This window comes from Mus caroli, chromosome 4 (genome assembly GCF_900094665.2).
Source record: "Mus caroli chromosome 4, CAROLI_EIJ_v1.1, whole genome shotgun sequence".
NCBI lineage: Eukaryota > Metazoa > Chordata > Mammalia > Rodentia > Muridae > Mus > Mus caroli.
Genome location: NC_034573.1, coordinates 47,673,935 through 47,684,966, shown reverse-complemented (window position 1 = coordinate 47,684,966; position 11,032 = coordinate 47,673,935).

Genomic DNA, 11,032 nt, shown 5'->3' with positions numbered 1-11,032 from the left:
AAGGAAGGAAGGAAGGAAGAAAGAAAGAAAGAAAGAAAGAAAGAAAGAAAGAAAGAAGGGAGGAGAGAGAGAGAAGGAGGAAGGAAGGAAGGAAGGAAGGAAGGAAGGAGGAAAGAAAGAAAGAAAGAAAGAAAGAAAGAAAGAAAGAAAGAAAGAAAGAAAGAAAGGAGGAGAGACAGACAGAGAGAGAGAGGAAGGAAGGAAGGAAGGAAGGAAGAAAGAAAGAAAGAAAGAAAGAAAGAAAGAAAGAAAGAAAGAAAGAAAGAAAGAAAGGAAGAAAGGAAGAGGGAAAGGAAAGAAAGAAGGAAAGAAAGAGGGAAAGGAAAGAAAGGAGGAAAGAAAAGAAAAGAAAAGAAAAGAAAAGAAAAGAAAAGAAAAGAAAAGAAAAGAAAGGAGAAGGGAAGGGAAGGGAAGGGAAGGGAAGGGAAGGGAAGGGAAGGGAAGGGAAGGGAAGGGAAGAAAAGGAAAGAAAAGAGAAGAAAGATGCCAAATGGCAAACATCTAGGCCCTCTTCTTTATCAGAGAACTCAGGGGAAGGTGTGAAAAGAATGCCAGATTTCTAGGCTATGACACTCATTGGTTTAACAAATATTTGCTTATCTACTATGTGCCAGACATTGTTCTGAACACTGAATAAACCAGTAAGCAGATGATAACATTTCTGCCCAAGTTGAATTTGTACTTTTGTAGAGAGGTAGGAAAGTCTTAAATGAGCATTGCAAATACTATGACACATGATAGAGAAAACTGAAATGGAAAAGGATGGGAGGACTGTTGTGTCGAACAAGCACTGGGTTACACATGTTTTAAATAAGGCTCTTAGGGAAATTCATACCCAACATGCACATCTCTGAAAAGACATGAGCCCAAAGACTGACACTGGAAGTGAGAACCTGGAAGGCCTTTTAAGGTTACTAAGGCAGGGGACTTTGCTGTTAAAGCCAAGAAAGGATAAGTCACTCAACAGCTATAGGACAGAGTGATCAAAAAAGACACACTGAGGAGCTGAAATTCAACCAAGGTGGTCTTGGGGGTCACTGCATGGGACTCCATAAAGAGTAGGAAGCTGTGGACGCCAAGCCGAGGGGTGTGACCAGCTGACTTCCACTTCAATTTGGCTTATAAATTTAGGGCAACAAAGGCAGAAGCCAAAAGGTAAGTTGTCACAGAGAGAGTCATTTTATTCAATGGTTGTAGCCACTGGTTAGTTGTCTATGCTCCAGTAAGTGACCCCACACACATGCTTATGAAACTATGCTCACCAAATTTAGTGGATCACAAAATAAATCAGACATGCAGAAGTATCATTTTAAGTGAAAACTACAAAAATCTCTTTATCTAAACAGAGTAAAACTAGGCACAGGAAGTGATGGGTATACAAAGCCATATAAGCACCTCACCCGGAAAAGCTGGTAGAGGCAATTAAGAACTCTGACTCCTCAGGACCCAGGTTCAATTCTCAATACCCACATGATGTCTCACAACCACCTGTCCCAGGGCCCTTTCCTGTCCTCAGTGGGCATTAGGCATATACAGATTACATGTATGTATGTGCAGGCAAACACTTATACACATAAAGTTGTTTCTGCATTAAAGAAAATAAATGAGAGGCCACAGACAGTTGCAAATGACCAGAAATCTGTAAGCTTCATGAAGGGACTGACTTATTTATCCAAAATAACAGAAGTGTCTGCGGAAGAAAAACAACATACCTAGAGTGTAATACTTTAAATTGATTTCGCCAACTGAAATTCTTCCATCATTAATAAACTTGTGGGGAGAAGGACACCAGTCTTCACAAATGTCTATCATTAATTTCTAGACTAGTGTTTGCCCCTGGGATATCACATATTTGTTATCTATAAATCAGTAATCTAGTTAATCTCCCAGGTCCTTTGAAATAGATACACCTTTGTAATGGTGGAAATTTGCCCTCAAGATTTTGCTGTCAAGCAGTGTATAATGTTTTTCAAACATCAAAGATTGGTAACTCAAAAGAGAAGAAGAAACAAAACCACTTCAATAGTGTGGCAATCTGACCTGTTTTTCAATTGCCTAAGTTCTCAAATGTGCAAAGGGAATGAAGGATCCAAAGTCATCACTGAAAGAAATGAATCGTGGGCAGCCTGAGTAACCCAGCTATTCTACTTGAGAACGGAGTCCCAAAGTGAAAAGAATCCTTGGATTGTTTGTTTGTTTGTTTGTTTTGTTTTGTTTTTTACAGAAATTATATATGGGAAATAGAAGGAAAGACCTCAGGGGACAATCAAAATCCATATATATTAAAGAACTAGATTTGTAAGTTAGAATGTGAAAGCACTGGACAGATATTCATGGAAAATTGTTCATGCAAGAAGTACCCAAGGAAAAGAAGGATTCAGTAATGAAGATTTCTCTATATGGGAGTCGGAGTGTTGTGACTTAGATACAGGAGGGTGTCTTTGAGAAAGTCCAGTATAAACCTAAGTGCATGAAGAAGTAGATCCTGTCTCTTCGATGATTGGGAGCTGTCTTTTGAGGCTTGTAAAATCATACCATATCAGTAAAGGTTTGTGAAGCTAAGGGCTCAGGTAAAACTGTGGTGTTCTTATTGACCTAAACTGAACACCTCACAGGGATGAGACTTGAGCATCATGTAGCCAAAACGTAGAATCACAAAATTACAAATAACTACACAATTTAGATAACCACTCTAGTTGAATTTATTTACAATCTCACGTTGAGCCCCTGATTAATTTACCTTTAAATAAACTACAAATTTTCCTACAGTTATATCATAACCTCATTTAATATTTCTTGAATTTTCATTATGATCATGCATTAAAAGAGGCTCCATGAAAGACAGAAAAACTAATGTTGTCATTTCTATCTCTTTCATACCACATTTTACATGCACATAAACAAAATACATGCTACACTGTACCAATTATTACCATATAAGAATTGACTATGAGAGTCCAGCAGAAGAAATGAATAATTTTACTCGAGGAAAACTCTTAGATTCCTTTATTAAGCACTTAATGCATCTAACCAATATTTAAAATACTTTATATATGCCAACTATAAGCATCACAACACTACCATGAAAAAGTCACTCTGGTCATTTCCATTTTGTGTAATGGTAAGCAGAGACATGAGAAGACTGTATCCCTTAACTGAGGTCACACAGCTAAAAGACAGTATCAGAGACTGGATGCAGCCATGGTAGTCCTTACCTCACAACTGTGGCCAGCTGCAGCAGACCAACACCAGACAGACACTGTCAACAATCTGTCATGAAAGGGGAGGGGCTTCTGGAGCCCTACTCATTATTGGTGAACTATTGATCATTGATGGGTTCTGAGAGAGAATCGATGTGTTTGGTGGTATACCACCTGCTGCGCTCACTCGTTTCCAATGACCAGGCGAAACTCAGAGTCACATAAACAGCACTGGTTAAACTCAGTGAATAACAAAACACAAGAAATACATGTGAGTGTGAGGGAAAGGAGGGTGAACAGATGGGAGGGAAGGAGGGGATGAGGGGTGAGAGTGGTCAATATGCACTGTGTACATGGGAGAAATTTCAACAGAGAGAGAGGGACAGAAACAGAGAGACAGAGAATATTCCACAGTTCCAGATCCAAGGTGTATTGCCCTGATGATGTTGCGGATTTTGCAGGCTGTGTTGCACAGAACACAGGGGAAGTAGAACTCACATGCAGTGCTCAAGACAATGCACAAAAGGAACGGCATGGTCCGAGCACACATGTCCAGCATCTGAAGATAACTTAGCAGTGTGTGTAGACGAATAAGAGAAATAAACCTGAAGGTTCCCTGGCTGAGACCTGGGTTTGTCAGTTCAGCCCAGGGGGAGCCAGGGGAAGAAAAGCAGAAAATACATGAGAATAAAAAGGTTCAAGACTACAGCGTCTTACGATAGCCTCTTGATTTCTCTCCTACACTTACTATTAGAGTTGAGTTCTTTAAAAGACCCTTCCTGGGACTCTAAAACCAATTTTCTCCTCTCCTTGGTGGTCTACTTTAATGCAATAGCTAACTTTGTTAGCTCATCAGACAATGACCCTATGAAGCATAATAACAAAACTGTCCCTTTTTGATAAACCAGCTGTTTTAAAATGCCAACTGTTTAATGTTGTTTGAATGACCACTCAACACTGGGTATTTAAACATGATTCTGAGTATTTGGCCACATGGATAAATAGAAGTTTCTAATGTTTTTTTTTCCACATCACAAAGGCTATATTTTAACTTATTGACTATCTCAGTGAAAATCATTACCAAATTTTCCATTAGTTTAATAATAAGATACTTGCCAATTAAACCCATAATTCCTATAAGCTAAGAGATTCCAAAAAGGGTAATTTCAAGGCAGCAGGCATTAGGTTCCCAATGTAATTATACCAGGCAAAATTTGTCTTTGGGCAAATCTCTGCCAAAAAAGGGATCTAAAACCTCAGCAGCAATAGGGCATGAGGCAGTATTCATAACTGTTGTAAATCACATGCCTGGATAGCATCCAGGAGGACCCACCATCACTCACATCTCATGAGACATCAAGGTGAGAGCATTTATTCCAGCAGCAGTCATGAGAGGTGTAGCTCATTTACTAAAATGACTTGCTTTTAAAAGATGATGGCGTCTGTGGAAGCAACTAAAGAGACAACAGTATGAGAAGAGCCGTTCTTCAGAATGGAGGAGAGTTGGGTTTGTTGGTTCAGCTCAGGGGCATACAGGGGAGTAAAGGCAGAAAATATATGAGGAGAAAAGGTTCAAGACTACAGATTGGAGGTATTATATAGGCATGGAATAAGGACATGAGAGGGGAGGGGGAAAGGGAGGGGGAGAGAGATGGAGAGGGAGAAGGAGGGGGAGGGGAGAGGGTGATGGGAAGAAGAGATAATTCAAAAGATTAAGGAAAACTGTTTGCTGCTAGCAGGCTTCTTCTGCTCTGTGAAAATATGGACCACATTTACTATTCGAGTCGGAAAGCAGAAAGCCACCCTTGTCTCTGTTCTTTCCATCATTCCTCCAGTTTATCCATCCCCTGGCTCTGTTGATGCCATGTCTAATGTAGCTATTGCCACAGTAGAGTCATATGACTACATACCCAGTGTCACAACACAAACAGAGCCACAATTTTCCCTCAACTGGACCCTTGCAGCAGCCTCCCAGAAACTCTCCCCGCTTCCTTACTAACCCTGCGAATCCTTGATCCACTCTCCACACATCTGCCACAGAGAGATTTGTAAAAGGAAAACTGGCTCTGGCTCCCCGTGGCTCTTAGAACACAGGATCCCTTCATTTGCCAAATCTCTGAAGCCTGGCCCAGCCTCCTGGGCTCCTCTCTCTCTCTCTCTCTCTCTCTCTCTCTCTCTCTCTCTCTCTCTCTCTCTCTCTCACTGTGGTACAGAAGTGTTGATGCTCCTCCCATTTTTTCATGTACACTGAGGCCTTTCTCCAGGCTGCTGGCTCTCACCGAATGCATCCCTGACTCCTTCTTTCCTTTAGTTATGTATGTGTGAAGTGCTCCTTCTTTGTCTGGAAGCCTCAGGCTAAATACCTTCTTTTCAAAGAGTCCCCCAGTGACCTTCTTGTCTATGAAAATAATGTGACAGTTACCCTATCCCAGAGATTCAAAAGCTAAAAGGATGGACGGGAGAACCTGACCATCTAATTTCAAGTCCACGAGCTATCATTTGTTCAGCTCCTAGGCAAGTAAACACACTGGCTTGGTACCTTAGTTTCCCAGGCATGTTGGAAACAGTGAAGTCATGGTTCAGAGGCTGGATAGGAGTGTCAAATAGAGCAAGAAGCACATAGAACTCATAATGCGATCTGGTCCTTACGGGTATTCCTGCGCCTGGCCGACACAGCACTCCCTGCTTCCCTCTGTGGCTGTGTTTTGTGTTTTCATGTTCATGCTCATTTTCTGCTCAATTTACTATTTCATAACTCCAGGAGAGAAAGTTCTATATCCTTACTGCCTATAAAATGCCAACTTTTGGGTCAATATTTGGCAAACGAATGAATAGACAGTAGTTCTGAATCCTGTGAGTAGGTTTGGAAAGGGCCCAGATTGTATTGAAAATGCTGAATTCATTGACCATGGTGACTTTAAAAACAGAATGTTCCCAAAGCATGAAGTCTTCATAAAACCCAGCACATGGAGGGTATGGAAAAGGATGGGCTGGGCTTGGTGGTGCACGCCTTTAATCCCAGCACTTGGGAGGCCAGAGGCAGGCGGATTTCTGAGTTCAAGGCCAGCCTGGTCTACAAAGTAAGTTCCAGAACAGCCAGGGCTACACAGAGAAACCCTGTCTGATTAAAAAAAAAAAAAAAAAAAAGGAAAAGGACGGATGCTAAACGTTGGTGTGAAGGAAAATATTTGGGTTTGATGAGAAAGTGAAAATAAAATGCAGCCATTTTTCCTCTCATGACCATTGGGAAAGGACAAACAGGGTATGCATTTTTGAGGGGATCTGTGCCTCTTTTTTTTTTAAGTGTTGATGGGAATTTGAATTTGAGTGAGCACGGGGTGGGGGTGGGGAGGTGATGTAGGGAAGCAAAAATGCCAAGTCAGATATTAAGGTCGCAAAGGAGAGAGGTCTATCCTAACAGCAGCCAATGGCAGCAGCGAGGGGAAGAGAAGAGACCCGGCGGCAGCTTGAGTTCAAAACTGATGAGTGTTGGCTGGTGGGGGCAGGGGTAGGGGAGTTGGGTGGGAATGGAGGGGATTTTTCTAGAGCCTTGGTGCAGAGTTTTTTTTAAAAAAAGAACGAAAGAAAGAGAGAGAAGGAAGGAAGGAAGGAAGGAAGGAAGGAAGGAAGGAAGGAAGGAAGGAAGGAAGGAAGGAAGGAGAGTGTCCTCAAGTTAAGAAGGGTGAAGGATTTCAGAGGAAATGTGGAGTAAGAATGGGTCTTGGGCAGATCTGATGGCTGGCAGCCTTAAAGAGATACTGTGATGTCGCGACAGCCACATGTGTTAGAAGTCCTGGGCCAGTGCAAGTAGAGTTTCAGTCAGTACAGTGCACAGTCTTTCTCTGTGATGGTCATCTGAAGATGACTGTGATACGGTCATCTTAAGGTCATTTAGCCTTTCTCCCTTCTCTCCATATTTCTCCAACCCAGAGGTAGAACATAGGCACAGCACAACTAACTAACTGCCTCAGCATCTTTTCTTTGGCCCTTCTTAGGGGATACCAGGGATGAAGGAGCAGAAAGGAAGACTGTGCTTGGGAGGGAGAAAACAGCAGAGCCTATTGACATCTCAACTCCCTAGGGAACTGTCAGACTGGAATTTCCCTGAGCAGATACAGGACACTGACATTTCCTTCCCACACTTCCTCATCTATACTGCCTGGAAAAGGCTCCTCAGATTCAAAGTAACACTATAGCCAGAATGCCCTGAACACAGGGACTACTTGGGAGGAATTCTAGCCCACAGCCCTCCCTCATGTTGAGCAATAGGTCAGGTGAATTACTTCAAATACATGCAAGGCCCTTGGTTTCCATGGTAACTGTTCTAAGAACCGTAACAATGTCAATCATAGAGTCGGTGAAATCATAACTTGAACCCATCTTGCTGACAAAGATATCTTGGGAAGTAGCCACTGCTCAGTGTCAGACTTCTTGCCTCTCATTCTAAGGAGAGCGCTTTGTTTCCAGCCAATCAGTTATGGGAATAAGGCGAGAAAGGGAGGTTAGCCGCTTGTCCTTCTGCCTCACTGGCCCTCCCTCTGGATGTGTTCTGTTAATAGGCTTGGAACTCATTTTCCCTGCCTGAAATTACAGATGGAACAATTCGTTTCTCCACATCTCTTTCCCTTACAGGTATAAGCACTTGAAGATAAAATATTCATTTTTCCCCTGTATACTACTAAAAAATAAGGAAAGATTTGTTCATTCTCATTACACTGTGCCTGTTGTTTTAATTTTGTTGTGCCTGTTTTGGCAAAGGAGCCTCACAATATCTGTAGATGAAGTACTAATCCAAGGGCTGAAAGAAAACCTAGCACCTTCTGTGCACAGTGAATGAGGAGATGGACACTTCAGTGGACAGACTCTTGAATAAATAGAGAAACTAAAGTAACCGTGCTGTGCTGTTCATGCAGTCTAGTCTATAGTCTAGTCTATATTCTGGATGCTGAAGTGATGTCCCACAGGGCTAAGATGACACACATCGACTATCTAGAACATGGTGATAAATCCTTTCAGAAATTAAAAATCTAGGTTATTTGAGCACATCATCTTTTTATATCTTTTGGCTGTTTTATCTGCTTTGTTTTTTATTTTGTACATGAATTCTAGAGCAATCATGTCCTGCACAATGTTTTTTAAATATTCTATAGTCTCTAAAGATCTTTTGAGCAAAAAGGAGAGAGAGAGAGAGAGAGAGAGAGAGAGAGAGAGAGAGAGAGAGAGAGAGAAAGAAAGAAAGAAAGAAAAAAGAAAGAAAGAAAGAAAGAAAGAAAGAAAGAAAGAAAGAAAGAAAGAAAGAAAGAAAGAAAGTCATTTCTGTGAGTTTATTAGAGCCTTCAGTTTGGATACTGAATGGTTGCAAAACCAATATTTTTTACATTTTTCTTCTTAATAACATTCTTTGACCCAGAGAGAACTAAAAAAAATAAGCTATTTGATGTCTAAAATTGCAGAGATAAACTGACATTGTGTTCTGAAGGTGTCTTTTCAAGAGAAAAATGGAATTTTTTAAAAATGTAATCAAGTTATACATAGCCTCTCACCCTCAGGTCATTGGTTCAGATCTGTCTGAGGTTGGGAAGTTACACAAAGTTGTGGTGGCAGCTGGGCTCTCTGTACCCTCTGAGAAATGAGTCGGAGGTCCAGAGAGGTCACTAGTTTGTTGCCACTGCCCATAATTGACACCCATGAGTTCTCCAGGGGATCACAATTCCAAGAGAAGACCACTGACTGGCCTAAGAGCCCACTGTAAGTGGGGCCTAAGCACGTTAATATTTGAAAACTTATGTTCTTACACATAAACTCTGCAGGAAAGAGGGGATATTATCATCTCCTTACCTTACAAGGTCTCTGAATTGTGTCCTAACTTAATTCATGCAGCTGAGGGAATGAAAACTTAAGGAAGATAAAGACAAGTAATGGGAGAAGAGTAAGAGAAAGAGAAAACAAAGTCGATATATGAAAACCTGGATGAAAGGAGAGAAGGAGGGAGGGAGGGAGGGAGGGAGGGGCTAAGAGGCAGAGAAAGTAAAGGAAAAAGTGAAAACGAGAAAAAAAAACGGGAAAAGAGAGGGGAGATAGGGAAAAGATGAAGTGTGTGTGTGTGTGTGTGTGTGTGTGTGTGTGTGTGTGTGTGTGATTGTTCCTACCACAAAGGTCTCTCTTTTATAAGAACCTCGTGTTTCACAGTTGCCAAATATGGCCAGAATTCCAAGCTTACCAATACGTCTCTACAGAAGGAAAATTAGTGGGAAAAATAATGTATTTCACATTCCAGGGAAGGCATACGAGAGAGGTCTGATTCAATTGCTTATTAATAGCTTCAAGGAAGAAATCCCACACCAACGCAGAGAGAGAGAGAGAGAGAGAGAGAGAGAGAGAGAGAGAGAGAGAGAGAGAGAAAGCTGGGCATATAACCCCTCCAACCCCAAAGAACCTGGGATGACCACATTTCCAGCAAGAAAAGAGCAGTTTCAAGACTACTAGGTATGTTTAAAATCCATACTTCTGTAAATATATGTGAGTGGATTACTTTGGGACAGGGACTTTTTATCTGCTTTAAAAACTTAACGACAAGCCGACATAACTCCAGTAGAGGTATAAACTAATTATAGAAAAATGAAAAACAGACCAAGTTTTTATATAAAGAAATGATAGTGAGTGCTCTGGAGATGCTGGGATTATGGTGCGCTGAATGACATGCCTGCCATTCCACAGATCCGGGTTTCCCAATGCTGGCACTGCTGTCTGTGGAAGTGGTATGGAATGAGACAGACTTAGAAGATAGACCTAAAGTTAACACTGCCTCTCACTTTGTTAAGCAGTCGGCTCATGGTAATAGAACTCACTGGCCTGGTGAGTGTGCACTACTAGGCACACTTTTAACAGGAAGCAGGATGGATATGCCCAGAAGGCTTCCATTATTTGACATGTCTCTTCCCTCCTGTCTTCTCCTGGACCAGTCTATATGTAGGCATACTCTGCTCTTGCTATACCTTTAGTCTACAGAGAAGGCAGAGATCCTCCAGGAGACCCTTGTTTGGCTGAGAAGAACCCAGGATTCCTGCCCCACACCACACCCTCAGCTCTTCAGGAATCCTCCAGCCTTTCCTCTGACTGGCAACAAAGTAAGTAAATGAAGTTGTTCATTCTGGACACTTTCTGCTGTTTTCCATTCTTACTGGAATCTAGGAAACCCTCCCCCAGTCTCCCACCTAGCTATTGTCAGAGAACCTGGCATTTAAGAAGCACGGGGAGCATTTACATGACATTTCCCTGAATCACTAATAAAAATGACATTTGGATTCCTTTTCTGTTTTCTATTTCACTTCCTAGAAGACAGGAAGTAACTGACTAGGACCCACTCTAATCCAACCATAAGGGACTAAAAGTTGTCATTGATTGAGTAATTATTACAGTCTGATTGAGAACAGGGTGCTTTGTAAGCAAGTTTTTCATTCAAATGACTCTCTCAGGTGCTTGCAATTTTGTTCTTCCTATCTTCAAAGACATAGCACCTCCAAGATCACATAGATATCAAGAATCTAAACTGGAACTCAAAATTCGAGTTTGCCACTCTAAAATCTTCTTTCAGAGAATAATTATCTCTTAAGCAATTCCTGTTCCTCCCAAAAGTTTACTAGAAGACTTTTAATCAGGCCAAAGTTTCCACAAACTCTGGAAACCCAAAAGCAAAGGGAAAGGTTGTGAGGGACTGCCAGATCCGCGAGGCTGCACTTACTAAGGTGGTTATGGGTAGCCTAGAGATTAGTCTCTGCACCAGAGTAAGGCAAATGAGCACAAGGAGGTATTGCTCCCTGTGCTTCTGAAAA